This window comes from Rhinoderma darwinii, chromosome 8 (assembly GCF_050947455.1).
Source record: "Rhinoderma darwinii isolate aRhiDar2 chromosome 8, aRhiDar2.hap1, whole genome shotgun sequence".
In the NCBI taxonomy this organism is placed as follows: domain Eukaryota; kingdom Metazoa; phylum Chordata; class Amphibia; order Anura; family Rhinodermatidae; genus Rhinoderma; species Rhinoderma darwinii.
In genome coordinates this window covers 80,758,780-80,776,235 of record NC_134694.1, presented here as the reverse complement: position 1 = coordinate 80,776,235, position 17,456 = coordinate 80,758,780, and the positions used below count along the sequence as shown (strand labels likewise).

The window sequence follows — 17,456 nt, the reverse complement described above, 5'->3', positions numbered from 1 at the left end:
ACGGCGCCAGTAAATCGGCAGAAAACGTCACTTTGTGCCCCCATATAGAAGTTAGACACTGTTTAGTGCCCACTGTAGATAGTGTCACACAGCCTCCTTCCCAGGTAGGGCCACACAGCCCCCTCACAGGGAGTGCCACACAGCCCCTCCTCCCAGGTAGTGCCACACAGTCCCCCTCCCTGGTAGTGCCACACAGCCCCCTCCCAGATAGTGCCACACAGCCCCCCTCCAAAGTAGTGCCACACAGCCTTCCTCCCTGGTAGTGCTACACAGCCCCACTCCCAGGTAGTACCACACTGCCCCCCTCCAAAGTAGTGCCACACAACGCTCCTCCCTGGTAGTGCCACTCAGCCCCCCTCCCAAGTATTGCGACACAGCCACCCTCCCTGGTAGTGCCGCACAGCCACCCTCCCTGGTAGTGTCACACAGCCCACCTCTCTTGTAGTGCCACACAGCCCACCTACCTGGTAGTGCCACACAGCCCCTCTCCCTGTAGGTAGCGCCTTTGGGGCTCCCTCTAGGAGTGGAATCCCCAACCAGAACATTGCCGACTCTTTGCCTAGGGATTCCGCTTCAGGAGGAGCCCCTGACGTTACTGTCCATATATGGACAGTGATGTCGGGGGCAACCCCAGAGTCAAAGTCCTGGGCTATTAGCGCTCCGCCTGGGACTCCAGCTCTGCTCCAGACATCACTGCCCATATATGGGAAAACCCCAGAGCCGGAATCCCAGAGCAGAGCACTAGTATAGGCTCTGCTCCAGAACTCTGGGGAAGGTCCTGACATCACTGTCCATATATGGACAGTGGTCAGGGGCTTTCGCAGAGGCTGAGACCTGGAGCAGAGCCACTTCTTGCACTCTGCCTGGGAGTCTGTAGCCGAGTAAATGGCAGAGTAGGGAGCTGACTCACTGTTCTGCCATAGCGAAGGATCGCTCCCTCCAGTAGCAGAATCCCGTCGGCAACACTCTGGCCGGGGATTCCACTCCTGGAGGACCCATGCAGCGTCAGCACCCGCCGGCCGAGTGGGTCCGCCAAAGGGTAGTGAGCCCCGACATTTGCCCAGGTTCGCCAGGTGCTGACGCCGGCGCTGATCTCATGTGACCACTGCGGCCAATCACAGCATGCAGCGGTCACATGAGATGAAACGTAATCCCGCCCCGTTTAAACATACCCAAGCTCTTGTAAAACTACAACTCCCAGCATGCTCTGACAGCCTCCGGCTGGGAGATATAGTTGCGCAACTGTCAGAGAGCAACAAGTTGAGGGCCACTGAACTCTTTGACTGTGAGGAAGGAAGCAGGGAATCTGTAGCTCTGTATCAGAAAAATAGAGCTCTGACCCATGTAAAGAATTATTGACCTAATAGATTAAATAGACCTAACCCCTTCCCCACATCTGCTGTATATATAGGGCGTAGGTCAGGTGGGGAAGTATGGAGCGGGCTCACGGGCCGAGCCCGCCCCATAGAACGAACGTGTCGGTTGTGTGTAACAGCGGACACTTCATTGTAATGAGCAGGATCCTGTTAATTTAACCCCTTAGATGCCGCAGTCAAAAGCGATCACAGCATCTAAGTGGTTAGAAACAGGGGGAAGCCACCTGTAATGTTGCATCGCCCCCTCACGATGCGATCGTGGGGTGCCAATGGTTGGCATGGCAGCCTTGGGGCCTGATGAAGTACCCCAGGTCTGCCATCTTTGTACTTCTATGAAGCTCTGTTTCCAGCAGAGCTTCATAGGAGACTGTCGGTATAACGCTATACAGCAATACATTAGTATTGAAATATATCATGAAAACGATCCATGAGGGGACTAGTAAAAAAGTTAAATAAAGTTATCGTAAATAACGTTTTTTTTTATATATATAAAAAAATATTAAAAGTAAAAAAAAAACCTTTTCCCATTTACCTCCAAGCACAATGTAAAAAAAATTTAAATAACATAACTGGTATCACCGCGTCTGTAATAGTCCGAACTATTACAATATAACATTGTTTAACCCACTCGGTGAACGCTGTAAAAAAAATAGAACGTCAGAATCACTGTTTTGGTCACTTCATCTCCCACAAAAAAATTGAATAAAAAGTGATCAAAAAGTCTCATGTACCATAGAATACATTCCTCAACATTAAAATTGTAACACCAAGAAGGGCAAGCTATAAGGTTATGCAAATCGAGGAAGTAGCAGGTGTCACTAAGATCTGAAAATGATCAAATTTTCAAGTACGTATCTCCAATTTGTGGCATGTGGAAAGGGCATAAAAGCCAGATTGAAAGCAAAGTTTTTTTAGCCATATGAAACCTCAAAAATCGCATCAAGTGGTGTGGGATGATTGTGCGATGCCTTCTGTTCGTCGACGTGCCAGTTATCGCTACTTGTCGCAAACTGAGAGGGACAGAATCCATGAACTGAGAGACCCTGGTTTATCACTTCGGTAGATCGCTCTGCACCTAGGGCGAGATGTCAGCACTGTTCAACGTTGCGTGTCCCGGAGGTTTGGAAAACAACAACGAACGGGTTTGACAGAAAGAGGTGCTCGGAGGCGAACCTCTGAATGGACGGATCGTCTGATTGGAAGAATGGCACGTAGTGATCCATTCTGTACTACAAGTGAAATTGGACATCACATACCAAGCCCAGAACGGGAACTAGTGTCGGCACAAACCATCAGAAGGCGTTGGGCTATGTCCAGCTACAGGTGTTTCATTGACCACACGCCACCGCTCGTAAAGGCTATCATGGTGCTCAGCAAGACAGCAAAGGAGTCTGGAATGGAGGTCTATCCTCTTCAGCGTGGTCTCGCTTTTGTCTCGGATTCAATGACAGGCAGAGATTGGTCTGGACACCATGTTTCTCAACGCTACGCCTTCACGAGGGAACGTCACACCGGTCCTACTCCCAGAATAATGGTGTGTAGTGTCATATTGTACGGTAGCCAGACCCCTCTAATTTTCATTTCAGGTACACTTAGAGCTCGGTGTTACATTGATTTGGTCGTGTAGCCAGTGGTACGGCCATTTCTCCAAAGTGTCCCAGAAGCCATTTTTCAACAGGACAACGTCAGGCCACATGTTGCTCACGCTAATGTGAACAGCCTTCGTGGCCTAAATGTGCTACCATGGCCTGCAGTGTCTTCAGACTTGTCTCCAATCGAGCACATCTGGGATGTCATTGGTCGGCAATTGCAAAGAGAGCTGCAAGCAGCCAATCTTGTTGATTTGTGGGCCCAAGTGCATTCAACGTGGCAAAACATTTCTCAGACAACCATTAATAACATCATTGATGGCATGCCAAGGCGTGTAAGTGCGTGTATTTATGCGCGTGGCACTCATACTCGATACTGAATAAATCATGTTGTTTGGAATATCTAGTTTCCAATTTTTTATCATTTGCATATCATTAACATGTCTATCGATCCTGTGATTTCCACAATTCCAAAACTTTTCCTTCTTGGTGTTGCAATTTCAATGTTGAGGAGTTTTTGTGCCAATAGAAACGACTACTCGCCCCGCAAAAAAGGCCTCATACCGCTCAATCTACAGAAAAAAAGTTATGGCTCTCAGAATGTGGCGAAAAAGCACAAATTTTATTTTTAACAATCAGTTTTCTCCTTGTAAAAGTAGCAAAACATAAAAAAACTATAAATTTCGTATCGCTGTAATCGTATTGACCTGCAAACTAAAGTTAACATGTCGTTTTTACAGCATGGTGAACGCGTAAAAACGAAACCCCAAAAAATTGAGGAATTCCCATTTCCCCCCACAAAGAAATTGTTCACAGTTTCCCACTGGTGTCGTGAAAATCTACAACTCGTCCCACAAAAAAGAAGCCCTCATACGGCTATATCGACGGAAAAATATAAAAGTTATGGAAGGTGGGGAAGAAAAAACTATACTGAAAATCCGAAAAATGGCTGGGGCAGGAAGGGGTTAAACTAACGGTACAATTCCCTCCAAACACAGCCCCATACTCAAAAAAAAGGGCACTCTTTTGACGTCTGTCGAGCTAATAAAGCCTTATGGGCACGTTTAGCGCGTGAGTCAGGAGTGTTTCCGACGTACTCGCTAAACGAAGGGCTGAAACGCAATGTGATATTTCTTGGGGTAGGATTTTTGTCTGTTATCTGAGTATTGGTTGGGCTATCCAAGTGATTTTACTATTTTTTTTAATGACAGATTTGGCTTTTATGTTTTGTTTTGTTTTGTTTTTAATACTTGGAGGAAATGTGTTTAAATGTATTTAAAACACTGGTCAAACGGGGTTCATTCTGCTGCTGGTGCAGTGCAAGGGAAAAAAGTTTTTTTTTTTTGTGCCATTAATTATAGTGACACACACACACACACACACACACACACACACACACACTATCACAATATAACGTCTTTCGCAGCAGCTGCCGTTCAGACCTGCTCTGAGGTAACCTGTCAGTCCGGCTCTGCTGCATGTTCAGTGATCCGGTCTCCGGGTCTTCCTCAGCCGAGGCCCCAGGTCCGTGTAATCCAGGGCGGGAGTGAGCGCAGTCACAGTGAGTGCTGAGTGTGTGCTGCTCCCTCACTAGTCCCGCACCTGCTGCCGAGGACACAGGTAAGACGTACACATACTGTACGACAGTGAAATAATGTTGAGCTTCTGCTGTAACACCCCTGAATTGTGAATGGTTTGTGCTCTGCTGTACCTAAGATGCACTTTTATGGGACTGTACTACTTATATACATAGGTGCACATATGACCATACCTTCCTTGCGTGTCAGGTATAATGTATTCCTATAAAGAGTCCGGTATAATGTATTCTTATAAAGAGTCCGGTATAATGTATTCCTATAAAGAGTCAGGTATAATGTATTCTATAAAGAGTCGGGTATAATGTATTCCTATAAAGAGTTCTTCAAAGAGGGCTAGAATGGGGAAGTCCTGTATGAAAATCACATACATTTTTGCCTATTAATGGGATTTATGCACAAAATGTTCTGATAATATATAGGGATGTGGCATATGTAACCAGGTATTTGTTTTATTATATTTTCACCATTTGGGTGTAATCGAAATTGTAACCACACGTTTTATGCATTTGTTGTAAAATGACACGTCTTTAAAAAACTTTGAGGCGTGCGTAACAACCACTGCAAAGCAAAAGAGGAGCAGTCACCCGTAGCGACCATTGACATCCCAGCTCTCAATATTTCCAGTTTAGATTCGCGATCTGATTGTTTGCTATGAACAACTGCTCCGGTTTTCCTTTGTAGGAGCTTTTATACCGGCTTTTATGGTACAAGTATATGCGCCATATTATAGGACTGAATTGTGACATTTCCCACCACTTTTTTTTTTTCGCAAACACCACAGTGTTACCATCTTGTGTCACATCACCAGGGAGAAGGCGAGTGACATGTAAACTGCAGTTACTTTGGAATGGCTTGAGGGCGAGGTGTCTCTACTATAAGAGATTACTCTATAGAATCAGGAAGTGAACAGTCACATTGTCCCGTAGTGTGCACCTGTCACATATGTTATGTGTCCTGCCTAGTGCCTCGCTCTGGGGCAGATTTATTAACCCCATCCCAATCGCCACTGTCTTTTGACGGCAGGCAGTGCAGGTCGAGAGTCTACAGCGACGTCTTATGGCGTCGCTGTAGAAAAGGCTTCTGAGGGCTCCAGTTAACGCTCATTCTCTAAGCTGGAGCTGTTACTAACCGCTCCTGAATTTAGCGCAGCCTTCTGAATACAGCTGGGATCGGAGGAAACTACGACCCCAGCAGTTTAGCCCTTTGATCGCCGTGGTCAGTGACTGCAGCATGTTTAAAGGGGACTTCCCTCTTCAATTGCGTCACCGGAAAAGGCAGACTGTTCTATAAGGGTATGTTCACACAGCCTATTTTCAGTTGTTTTTCTGTCTGTAAACGCCCCGGAAAACGGCAGAAAATACGGGGGATGAACGCCTCCAAACATCTGCCCATTGAATTCAATGGGAAAAATAGCGTTCCTTTCCCAAGGGGCGTATTTTTTACACGGCCGTTTTTAAAAACGGCACGTAAAAAACGCCCCGTAAAAAAGAAGTGCATGTCACTTCTTGAGCCGTTTTTCATTGGGTCAATAGAAAAACAGCTCCAAAAACGGCCGTAAAGAAAGCATCAAAAAACGCTTGATGCTTAAAAAATGGCTGAAAATCAGAGGCTGTTTTCCCTTGAAAACAGCTCCATATTTTCCAGCCGTTTTTTGTTAAGCGTGTGAACATAGCCTTAGGTATCTACATGACCGTAATAACCTGAAGAATTAGTTTAACGGGTTATTTAGGTTAAAATGTGAACGGTATAAAAGACAAACCTGTTAATCACTTTTTTCTAAATTCACAGCGCAAAAATAAATTGCATAAATTACACAGTAATTTATTTGTACCCCCAAACTATGCCGAAAAAAAATGCAATTTCTCCCCGCATAAATACAAGGCCTCATATAGTCACATCAATGAAAAATAAAAAAAATTGTTGCTACTAAAACGCGGAAAGACAAAAACAAAAATATGTAGCTATTAAAGGGGTTTTCCAGGTTGGAGGCTGTTTGTTAGGCTGGATTCACACGAGCACATTACGTCCGTAATGTACGGAACGTATTTCGGCCGGAAGACCCGGACCGAACACACTGCAGGGAGCCGGGCTCCTAGCATCATAGTGATGTACGACGCTAGGAGTCCCTGCCTCTCCGTGGAACTACTGTCCCGTACTGAAAACATGATTACAGTACGGGACAGTTGTCCTGCAGAGAGGCAGGGACTCCTAGCATCGTACATAACTATGATGCTAGGAACCCGGCTCCCTGCACTGTGTTCGGTCCGGGACTTGCGGACGTAATGTGCTCGTGTGAATCCAGCCTTATACTGATGACCAATCCACCAGATAGGTGATCAGTGGGGTCCGACACCAATTATCTGTGCCAGCTGCCTCCGGATGTCGGACGCTATGCAGGGGTCGGTGCTGGAAGCAGAAGGCTCTGAGCACTGTATAGCGGCTGTGCTGGGTTACTGCAGCTCTGCTCCTATTCACTTGTACCTTCTGCTTCCGGTACCTCCGGGTGTCACCCCCCCCCCCCCACTAATCATATACTGACCATTTTTTATATTAAAAAAATAATAAAAACATTTAAAAGCGTACATAGCCTTTTAAGGCCTTTTCAGACCAGGTCATTAAGGGGTTAATGCAAATATTACATCACAATGCATTAGAAAGATTTATTTCTGAAGACCTATATGTAGCAAAGCATGCAGACACAAACAGTATTGTTTATATCAGTAAAGAGAGAGATGTTCTATTTGTGCAATAGATTTGTCAAAGTTTTCCTCCACTTTTCTGTTTTGTATACTGTATACCGTGTCGGGTATACAACATGTTAGGGGATCTCACATTCTTCACTTGAAAATCTGACACGTGTTCATTTACAGAGTATCCACGGACGACGCATGTACTTTTAGGTTCAATGGGGGAGAGTTATAAAAACTGGTGCAAAGGAAAAGTGGAGTGATTGCTCGTAGCAACTAATCAGAAAGCGTCTTTCATTTTAAAAATGGCCTATGAAAAATGAAAGCTTGAACCGGTTTGATTGGTTTACACTTGGTGCATCCATGGCCAAACAGAGCACATAGGAGGAGAATTATCAAAACTGGTGCAAAGGAAAAGTGGAGTAGTTGCCGATCGCAATCAATCAGGTTCAAGCTTTCCTTTTTCTGCGGTTCTTTTGAAAATGAAAGAAGCTATCTGGTTGCCATGGGCAACTTCTCCCCTTTTATTTTGCACCTGTTTTGGCAAGGCTGGGACTAGACATAGACTTTTGTTTTGTAGTGAGCAATTTAATCGCTGTCCATAGGAATGCTTTAGACTACAGCTATTTATCTCACTACCAAAAAATTGCTGTGATATCGCTATGATAAATCGATGTCCATAAGAATGCATTGAGTAGCTTGAAAATCTCTTCAAAATCGCTCCTGACAAGTGTGTAGCTCTGAAATCCCAGCATGGAGCGATTAAAAATAAATCGCTAGCAAATCGCTTGACTGGAGCGATTTTGAAGAGATTTCAGGGCTACTCCACGCATTCTTATGGACATTGATTTGTCACAGCGATATCACAGTGATTTGTTGTAGTGAAATAAATAACCCTATTCTAATGCAATCCTATGGACAGAGACTGAATCGCTCACGACAAAAAAAAAGTCTAGGTCTAGGCCCAGCCTACATCTCTCTATGGCTAAACTCACACAAAGTGATTTATTGCAGATTTCGATGCAGATTTTTTAGCCAAAGTGGTTTCAAAATGAATGGGAAATATAAGGCAGAGCTTATACTTCTCCTTTCTCCTGGATCCACTTCTGGCTTTGGCTCAAAAATTTGCATCAAAATCTGCCACAAATTGCCATGTGTGAACATAGCCTTTGTGTTCTGTTTGGCCATAGATGCACCAAGTGTAAGGCCCCATTAACACAGCCGTGCCCGTAATCACGGCCCACGATTACGGGCACGGCTGGCGGCCACGGACAGCCACTCGCATTTTCGGCCCGTGCTCCCATACAAGGTATGGGAATACTGGAACACTGCCTGTAAAAAGCAAAACAACGGACGTATTTCATAATTTGCAGTACACTTCTACGGCTCGGACACCTTCCCGCAAATAAACAGGAAGGTGTCCGTGGTCAATTGAAGTGAATGGGTCCGTAATTTGCGGACCGTAATTTGTGCATAAGTCCTAAAAAAAACAGAGCAGTCCCTATAAATAATGCCTGAGATTGGGGACCAAATTGTTGCAGAACATATATCATACCCAGTGCACTGTTCAGTTCACTTTAATTATAGTGTCTCAGAGTACCCCTTTAACTGAGTGATCAGCATTAGGATGGTATGGGATTTTGTATTACTTTAGACAATGCTGGCCACTGCCTGATGTAAACACTGATTCACCTTGTTGAGACTGAATTAGGTCAGGACAAAGAGCTGCAGGTTCCGGACACCACATTGTCTCTCTTGCTACCCCTCTATAAATCTTACATGTGACAGGTCAGAATGCCCTAGCCTAGCCCTGTTCTTTATTCTTCTCCACAGATATGGTGAATTTCCTCCAGTCTTGTAACACTATACTGGGACGGATGAGCCCCCCTGTACAGTGCTATAAATTCGGGGGGAATGTGTGGATTTGATGTACATATGTACTGTTTTTGTATTTGTTCTCATGTAGATTTGCATATATAAAAGGAGATTGATCCGTACTTTTTAGTTTATAGAATCTTAATGAAATTTTTATTTTGTGTATTGTTATACTATATATGAAAAGTTTGGCATATAGAAACACTTTTACTTTAAGGAGGTTTTCCTTTAATGCCTTTATCTTTCATACCATAAAGATTTAGCCTCACCCAAAGCTTTTACTGCTGATTTGTGATTCAAAAGCTGATGTGTCAGTGATGCGGAATAGAATGTCCACACTGTATAAAAGCTTTTATTTCTGGGGATATGTGTGATCACATTAACATATTGTTATCCATTCAAATAATGACCTTTAATTCTCATAGGAAATGTAGATCTAAAGGTAAATAAAAGTTCCACCTATGCAGGATGTGCTTATTAACATCAGTGATCGTGCGCTATACTCATATGCTAGTCCTTCTCAAACATTAGAGGGCGAGAGCACAATCTACATATGGGCACACATACCAGTCCTTCTCAATGAATTAGAATATCATCAAATAGTTAATTTATTTCTGTAATTCAATTCAAAAAGTGAAACTCATGTATCATATAGATTCATTACACACAGAGAGATCTATTTCTATCATTTTTTTTTTTCTTTTAACCAGTTCAGGACCGGGCTATTTTGAGCCTTCAGGACCAGGCACCGTTTAGCCATTTTTAGCACGTGTTAGTTAAATGGCTATAACTTTTTTATTTGTTGGGCTAACGATGTGATTTTTGCGACGTTTTTCCGTATACACTGCAGGTTTCTTTTTTTATCATTTTTATACACACCTTTTTTGCTATTTTAAAATTTTTATTCATAAAGTTTGAAAATAATAGTAAAAAAATAAGCTTTTTTACGTTTCAGCTATTTTTTTTTGGTAATAACAAAGTTTTACCCTAAAATAGACCTTTTATTTGTAATCGTCATTGTCTACCGTAAATTTTAATATATTACATGTCTATATTATGGTAATTGGGTCAGCGCTAGCGTTACAACAATGATTGGCAGGGGGAACGTTTTTTTTGGGGGTGGGTATTTTATGTGTATTTATTATTTCATTTTTTTTTGCACTTTACTTTACTATTTTATTGTTAAAAGACCTTTGGGGAACTTTATATATTTTTTTTCTTTCTTTTACACCATGTTTTTCCACTGTAACTGGGGCTGCACAGCAGCCCCAGTTACAGGGGAAATCAGCCCTCTCATAGTGACGATTGTCACTAATAGGGCTGTGCTGGGTCTAGTAAGACCCAGCAGCAGTCTGTCAGTAACGGCACCCGGTGATCATGTGACCAGTCACATGATCACCGGGAGGAATAGAGACAGCGCCGCTGCTGCTGTCTCTATTCATATACACAGCGTTCATTGAGCACTGTGTAAAAGACATCAGAGAAGACAGAAGCAACAAAATCTGCTTCTATCTTCTCCTCAGGGTCCCCGGCAGTCACTGACAGCCGGAGACCCGACATTCAGCTGCCCGATCGCGCAGGCAGCAAGTTAAAACCCGAGCCGTAAAAAGTCTATGGCTCGGGTTTTAAGGACCCTGACCGCTGGCCGTAAAAATACAGCCAGCGGTCGGGAACCAGTTAATCTTGATGATTTTGGCTAACCGTTAATGAAGCCCCCAAATTTAGTGTCTCAGAAAATTAGAATATTTTATAAACCCAATTTCAAAAATGATTTTTAATACCGAAATGTTGGCCTACTGAAAAGTATGTCCCGTATATGCCCTCAATACTTGGTCGGGGCTCCTTTTGCATGAATTACTGCATTAATGCAGCGTGGCATGGAGGCGATCAGCCTGTGGCACTGCTGAGGTGTTATCAATGCGGCTTGGCATGGAGGCGATCAGCCTGTGGCACTGCTGAGGTGTTATCAATGCGGCTTGGCATGGAGGCGATCAGCCTGTGGCACTGCTGAGGTGTTATGGAAGCCCAGGTTGCTTTGATAGCGGCCTTCAGCTCGTCTGCATTGTTGGGTCTGGCTTATATAATATTCTAATTTTCTGATTTTTCACTCTGTGTGTAATGAATCTATATAATATGAGTTTCACTTTTTGAATTGAATTACTGAAATAAATTAACTATTTGATGATATTCTAATTCATTGAGAAGGACTAGTATGTGTGCTCATATGTAGATTGTGCTCTCACCCTCTAATGTTTGAGTTCTGGAACTGCATTGATTCGAGCTCCTACACAACCAGATTCTCCAGAAAAATTATTGGTTGCAAAATTCACTGCTAGAAAAGTTTTATTATATAGATTCTTTATGCCGCATACACATTAGATTAATTTCGGCCGCTGACCATGTGTATGAGGGCCTCTCAACTCTCCCCCGACAGATGATGTTGCAGGAAAGAAGGATTGGGTATGTTGAATTCAATGCCTGATCCATTTTTTCTCCACCACCAGAAGTGTTTCTTCCCTCTCCCCGTTACAGACATTCACGTTTGGCCGAACGTGTATTGGGAGTTCGTTAGGAAAAGCTATCAAAATTGTATGGCCACTTAAAAATGACCTGTCTGTTCTCCTGACATGTCTGTATTGTAAGTAATTTAATACCCAATTCCTCTGTTATTCCTTCTAGAAATGCATGAAGATATTGACAACTGGTTTTACCAGTTGGGGGTGTGTTCCTACACAGTGACACTTACCAATCAGTGCTGGCAGAATGAGACTGTAGGGACACACCCCTTTGATAGTTGTCAATTTATTAAAGCATTTCTAGGAGGAATAACAGAGGTGTTCGAAGAAAAGATTCTTCAGAATTGGGGAATTGAGTTTTCATGTGGAATACTGGTATTTACTAAAATAGACGTGTCAGGAGAGGTGATAGGTCCCCCTTAAGTCCTTGGCTGTTAGGCTTAAGATGTATTGCCAGCCTAACTAAATGCTCGTTTCTCGGGCAGCTATGTCGTCGTCCCCCTCCCTACACAATTCTCCCATAAATGTACACGCTTGTACCCGCGAGGGGGCTAGGGCTAGAGACTTTTTTTTTACTATGGAGTAATCATAATATTTCAAAGTTGTCTTCATGTTACTCTAAAAAGAAAAAAAAGTTTTTTTTAACTTCTGTTACCCCAGCCTTTTTGCATTCTCCTGAAAAGATCAAATCTCATTGTTTTGGGCTAAATAAATTATTAAAACATGGACCCTTAATATGCCCATGTGAATAAAGCCTATGGAGGAAATATATTATCTTTTATATGCCAGTTTTGTAGCATAGAACAGTTGCAAACTGCACAAAAGTCACAATTTGCAGTAATAATTGTGACTTTGTGCAGTTTCCATAGTTCACACTACTTTTCTTTTAAGAATGGGTAGGGTTTAGCAGAAGGGGGTGGGGACTGCCAGTTCGGCAAGTGCGCGCGACTGTTTCTATACAACAGAAGTAAGAGAAATGTGCACATTTGTGGCCATCTCTTCATTCATTCTCTGTCTGGTTGCGGCGGTTGACCCCATCATGTCAAAGGACTAGTGTTCTGAAGATAGGTGCGGGTCCCAGAGGTAGGACCCACACCTATCTGACATTTATGGCTCATCCTGTGGAAAATGCCATACATATCTATGATGGGAAAACCCCTTTAACGTTCCTTATGCTGTTATTAACATAGATAATACCTATGCAAACATATAAGACTAAAATGAGTTTAGTACAAAATGGTGAGGCACAAATATAGTGAAGTCACATTTATAAATAAAACTCAATTCGTAGCAAATTGGACATATTAACTGTTTTTCGGCACTTTTTAGACTCAAGTGTCTGTGATGCCCACAATATTTGTTAGGTTGTCCTTAGAAATGGCCTGTAGTAACGTACATGGCCACTTCAACTTCTTAGTGGTCTCCTTCTCCTCCTTTCCCCCTGAAAAATATGACATCTGTATCATGTATAAATATATAGAGAAATCCATCCAAAATCTAAGTTAAAAATGGTCTTACAAAGAGGTGGTTTTCTCAACAAAAGTCATTATACATAGAATATATGGTAATTGAAAATCTGTCAAGGAAAAGAAGTTGTCCTCTGAAAGAGGGGGTCTTTGGAGAAGTTTTATTGTAGATATACACAGTCGAGTCACATTATTATGACCACCTCCTACTTTAGACGTCAGCAGCGCGTAGCCCATGAAGGAAGTGATGCGTCGTGGGCTGGCTTGGTGGGTATATAAGGTGTGCGATAGGCTGTCTGAATACATGTTACTCATTGTTGCCATGGGTAAAAGGGGCGATTTATTAGAGTTGCAAAAAGGGATGATTATTGACTTTCGGGCCAAGGGTGGCAGTATTTCTCATACAGCGCAGTTTGTGAACTGTTCGTGTGCTGCTGTGGTGAAAGTGTATCGTGAGTGGACAAATGGCAACATTGGGAATAACCAACGTGGCAACTGCGGAGCACCACGTGCCATTGATGTGAGACGTGAACGTTGGCTACGAAGGTGTATGAGGGCCGAACAACACGTTACAGTGGAGCAGCTCGCCGTGGAAATCAACCAGGGGGCTACCAGACGTGTGCCTAAGACAAACGAGGCGAAACTTGCACGTGAAAAACAGCCGTTTTTCACGTACGAGTTGCCCCCATGTGGGTACCATTTTCACGGATCTCCATAGACTTGAATCTGTGGACGGTTCTGTGAAAACGTAAGAAAATAGGACATATTCTATTCTTCAATGGACCCTTCACACGGTCCATTGAAACAACGGCCGTGTGGACGGCCCCATTGAAATACATGAGTCCGTGTGACAGCAGTTGTGTTAAAGGCCGCCACACGGAGGTATTCTACATTATAATGCCTAAAACAATAGTTCAGTTAACCCTACTGCGTATGGGGCCCTGAAGCAGATGGATGGTCACTACTGTTCCTATGCTAACAAATGTGCATCAGGAAAAAAAAAGTTTCAATTTGCATGGCAGTATCGTAGTTGGACCACCGATGATTGGCGAAGGGTTGCATTCTCTGTGTATATTGACTACAAAATATAAAAACAAACTAATTTTCAGTGCTAATAAATAGCCACGGTACTGATCTCCTGAGTCATGCAAGTCATTAGTCATAAGAAAGCAGTGGTTACATTGCATAGCCCAGAGTGATATCCTGTGGAGAACTTGTTTTGGTCTATTATGACGGTGAAGGTGACACCATGTTTACCGAGCATAACCGGTGTAATGCTTCCCATACTGGAATATCAGGAAAAAATATATGTATGTTTGTATGTGCTCGGGACGGAGGAGTGCAGCGTAAAACACCCAAGATAATGATTAAACATTCTCCGTGTTAAGGAATTTATTGATCGCTGTAAATAGAATTTATCAACATTTGTACTTGTAGACTCAAGTATTGAAATTGCTGCTGTAAATAATTGCCATTTCTTTACTTTGTAAATAGTAGGAGACTTATGTTCAGTTTTTTGACGAGTTTTTTGACGTGGAAACCGCGCCGCAAAACTCGTCAAAAACGGCCCTAAAATGCCTCCCATTGATTTCAATGGGAGGCGGGGGCGGTTTTCTCCCGCGAGCGGTAAAACTGCCTCGCGGGAGAAAGAAGCGACATGCCCTATCTTCGGGCGTTTACGCCTCTGACCTCCCATTGACTTCAATGGGAGACAGAGAAAGCGTATTTTGCGGAATTTTATGCCGCGGGCGAAAAACGCAGCGAAAAATGCAGCGAAAATCGGCGGGCAGGGAGAGGAAAATCTGCCTCAAACTTCCAAACGGAATTTTGAGGCAAAAGTTCTGCAAAAAACTCTGTGTGAACATAGTATTTTGCAGGTACTTTATTTTGACTTGCCTGAACTTTTTTTGCCATGGTTTTTGTGGCCATTGAGGACCGTGGACAAAAAAAAACGCAGCGCAAAATGCTTTTTCTGCCTTTCATTGAAGCCGCTCGGGGAAAATAAAAACCCTCCTCCTCCCATTGAAATCAATGGGAGGCGGTTTTGGTTGTTTACGGCGCTGATTTCAACGCGGTTTCGTGTCAAAATCAGCGCCAAAAAACTCTATGTGAACTGGGTCTTATATGTTATAAACTTGGTTATGTACTAATCCCAGTATGTATGACTTGAGTGTGGTTGTTTCCCAAAAGCCAGGAATTTTGGTTATCTAGAGGGAGCGGCCGTAGGGTGAAGTAGGCTTAATAAAAACAGGTCTCTTGGTTGTTTCTTTAAATATAGTCTCATTATCTATTAATGAAATTAGTATGATTTAACCACTTAATGACACAGCAATTTGAGTTTTTCATTTTCGTTTTTTCATCCCTGCCTCCCAAAAGCCATAACTTTTTTATTTCTTTGCGACATAGCCATATGAGAGCTTGTTTTTTACAGGACAAGTTGTTGTCGTTTTTCATGGCACCATTTATTGTACCGCATAATGTACAGGGAAGCTGAAAAAAATAATTTGTGGGTTAAAATGGGCAAAAACATACAGCAATTATGTCATATTTTGGTTGGTTTTGTTTTTACGGCGTCCATCATGCGGTAAAAACGACATATTCACCTTATTCTACAGGCGATACCAAATTTATGTTTTTGTTTTATGTTTTACCACTTTTAAAAAAACAAAAACTACTTGCTAAAAAAAAAAGTTTTGAGAGCCATATAACTTTTTTATTTTTCCATCAATTTAGAGATGTGAGGGCATTACAACATAATGCCCCCATAGCTGCCCCCATACAGCTTGGGCTTCGTTCATATCTGCATCAGGGCTCCGTCAATATCTGCGTCAGGGCTCCGTCCATGGGTTTCGTCTGAGCTTTCCGTGGGGGGAATCCATGAACGGAACCCTGACTGAAACAAACGTAAACCATAGGTTTCCGTTTGCATCACCATTGGTTTTAATGGTGACAGATCCGGTGCAAATGGTTTCCGTTTGTCACTGTTGTGTAAGGGTTCAGTCGTTTTGACAAAATGAATAGCGCAGTCGACTACGGTATTGATTCCGTCAAAACTACGGGACCCTTAAACAACGGTGACAAAACCTATGGTTTCCGTTTATTTCAGTCAGGGTTCCCCTGATGGAAAGCTCTGACTGAACCCATGAACGGAGCTCTGACGCAGATCTGAACGATGCCTTAATGCCCCCCTAGCTGCCCATATACAGTATAATGCCCCAAAGCTGTCCCTAGTGCAAGTGCTCTTGTAGATAGTGCCACAGTGTCCATGTAGATAGTGCCACACCCCCCTTGAAGATAGCACCACCCCCTGTAGATAGCGCTACCCTCTACCCTGTAGATGGCGCCATCGTGACTCTCTCTAGAAGCGGAATCCACAGCCAGAGCATAGTCTGGGGATTCCGCTCCTAGAGGGAAGCCCTGATGTCACTGTCCATATATGGACAGTGAGGTCAATGCCTACACCTTGAGCGGAATCCCTGTTGCTGACTCTGGCCGTGGATTCCGCTCCAGGAGGAGCCCCTGACGTCAATGTCCATATATATATATGGACAGTGTCCTCAGGGGTTTCTTCTAGGAGCGGAAAACCCGGCCACATCATCGGCAAAGGGGATTCCGCTCAATCAGTAGCCATATATGGATCGTGACATCAAAGGCTTCCCTGAGCACAGAATTTAAAGTAGCGCTGTGCCCGGGGAGTCCTCGGCGAGGTTGAGCTCCCTCTGCTCCTCTGCTCTGAACTAATTCTGAAGCAGGGAGCTGATGGTTCCCTGCTTCAGCATTTGGTTCAACTGTATCTGCGTCCCGAGGACGCAGATATGGTTGACAGCGGGACACCGCTCGAAATCCGGGACTGTCCTGCTAAATCCGGGATGGTTGGGAGGTATATTTATATCACCCCATTCATATGGGGCACACAGGGATGGCTAGGTAAGCTTGGGATCAGTGGGGTCCCAGCAGTCGGACCCCCACCAATCAGAAATGTATCACCTATCCTGTCGGTAGGTGATAAATATTGATTATGGGAAAACCCCTTTAAGTAGTTGAGTATTTAGAACTGTATGTATAAGTCCAATTATATTAATGTGTGCGCACTCTCAAGCCGCTAATTGACACTTTTCTCACTATTACTGTGCATAGGGAGAAAAACAGCTAGAGGATGGGGGGGGATAGTATGAATATACTGGAAATATACTTATGGCGCTGGCCACGCTCCACAAGTATAGGTTCTATATACTTAATAACTACTTAACATTAACAATAAGTGACAGCAGACTGATGTCTGCATGTCTGTCACTTCTTTATGCTGCCCACGGACAGGGCAGCATAAATATCTGACCCATCTGCTTTAA

The 17,456-nt window shown here is 43.4% G+C and overlaps 1 protein-coding gene across 1 annotated transcript in view; it reads left to right on the top strand.

The window, feature by feature from the left end:
- Positions 1-4,527: 4,527 nt before the first annotated feature.
- LOC142659550 (synaptotagmin-like protein 2) overlaps positions 4,528-17,456 on the top strand; it is a 68,902-nt gene continuing 55,973 nt past the window's right edge. The window contains exon 1 of the mRNA XM_075835799.1: positions 4,528-4,585. The gene's annotated coding sequence lies outside the window, so the exon portion shown is untranslated. The remainder of the gene's footprint in view (positions 4,586-17,456) is intronic.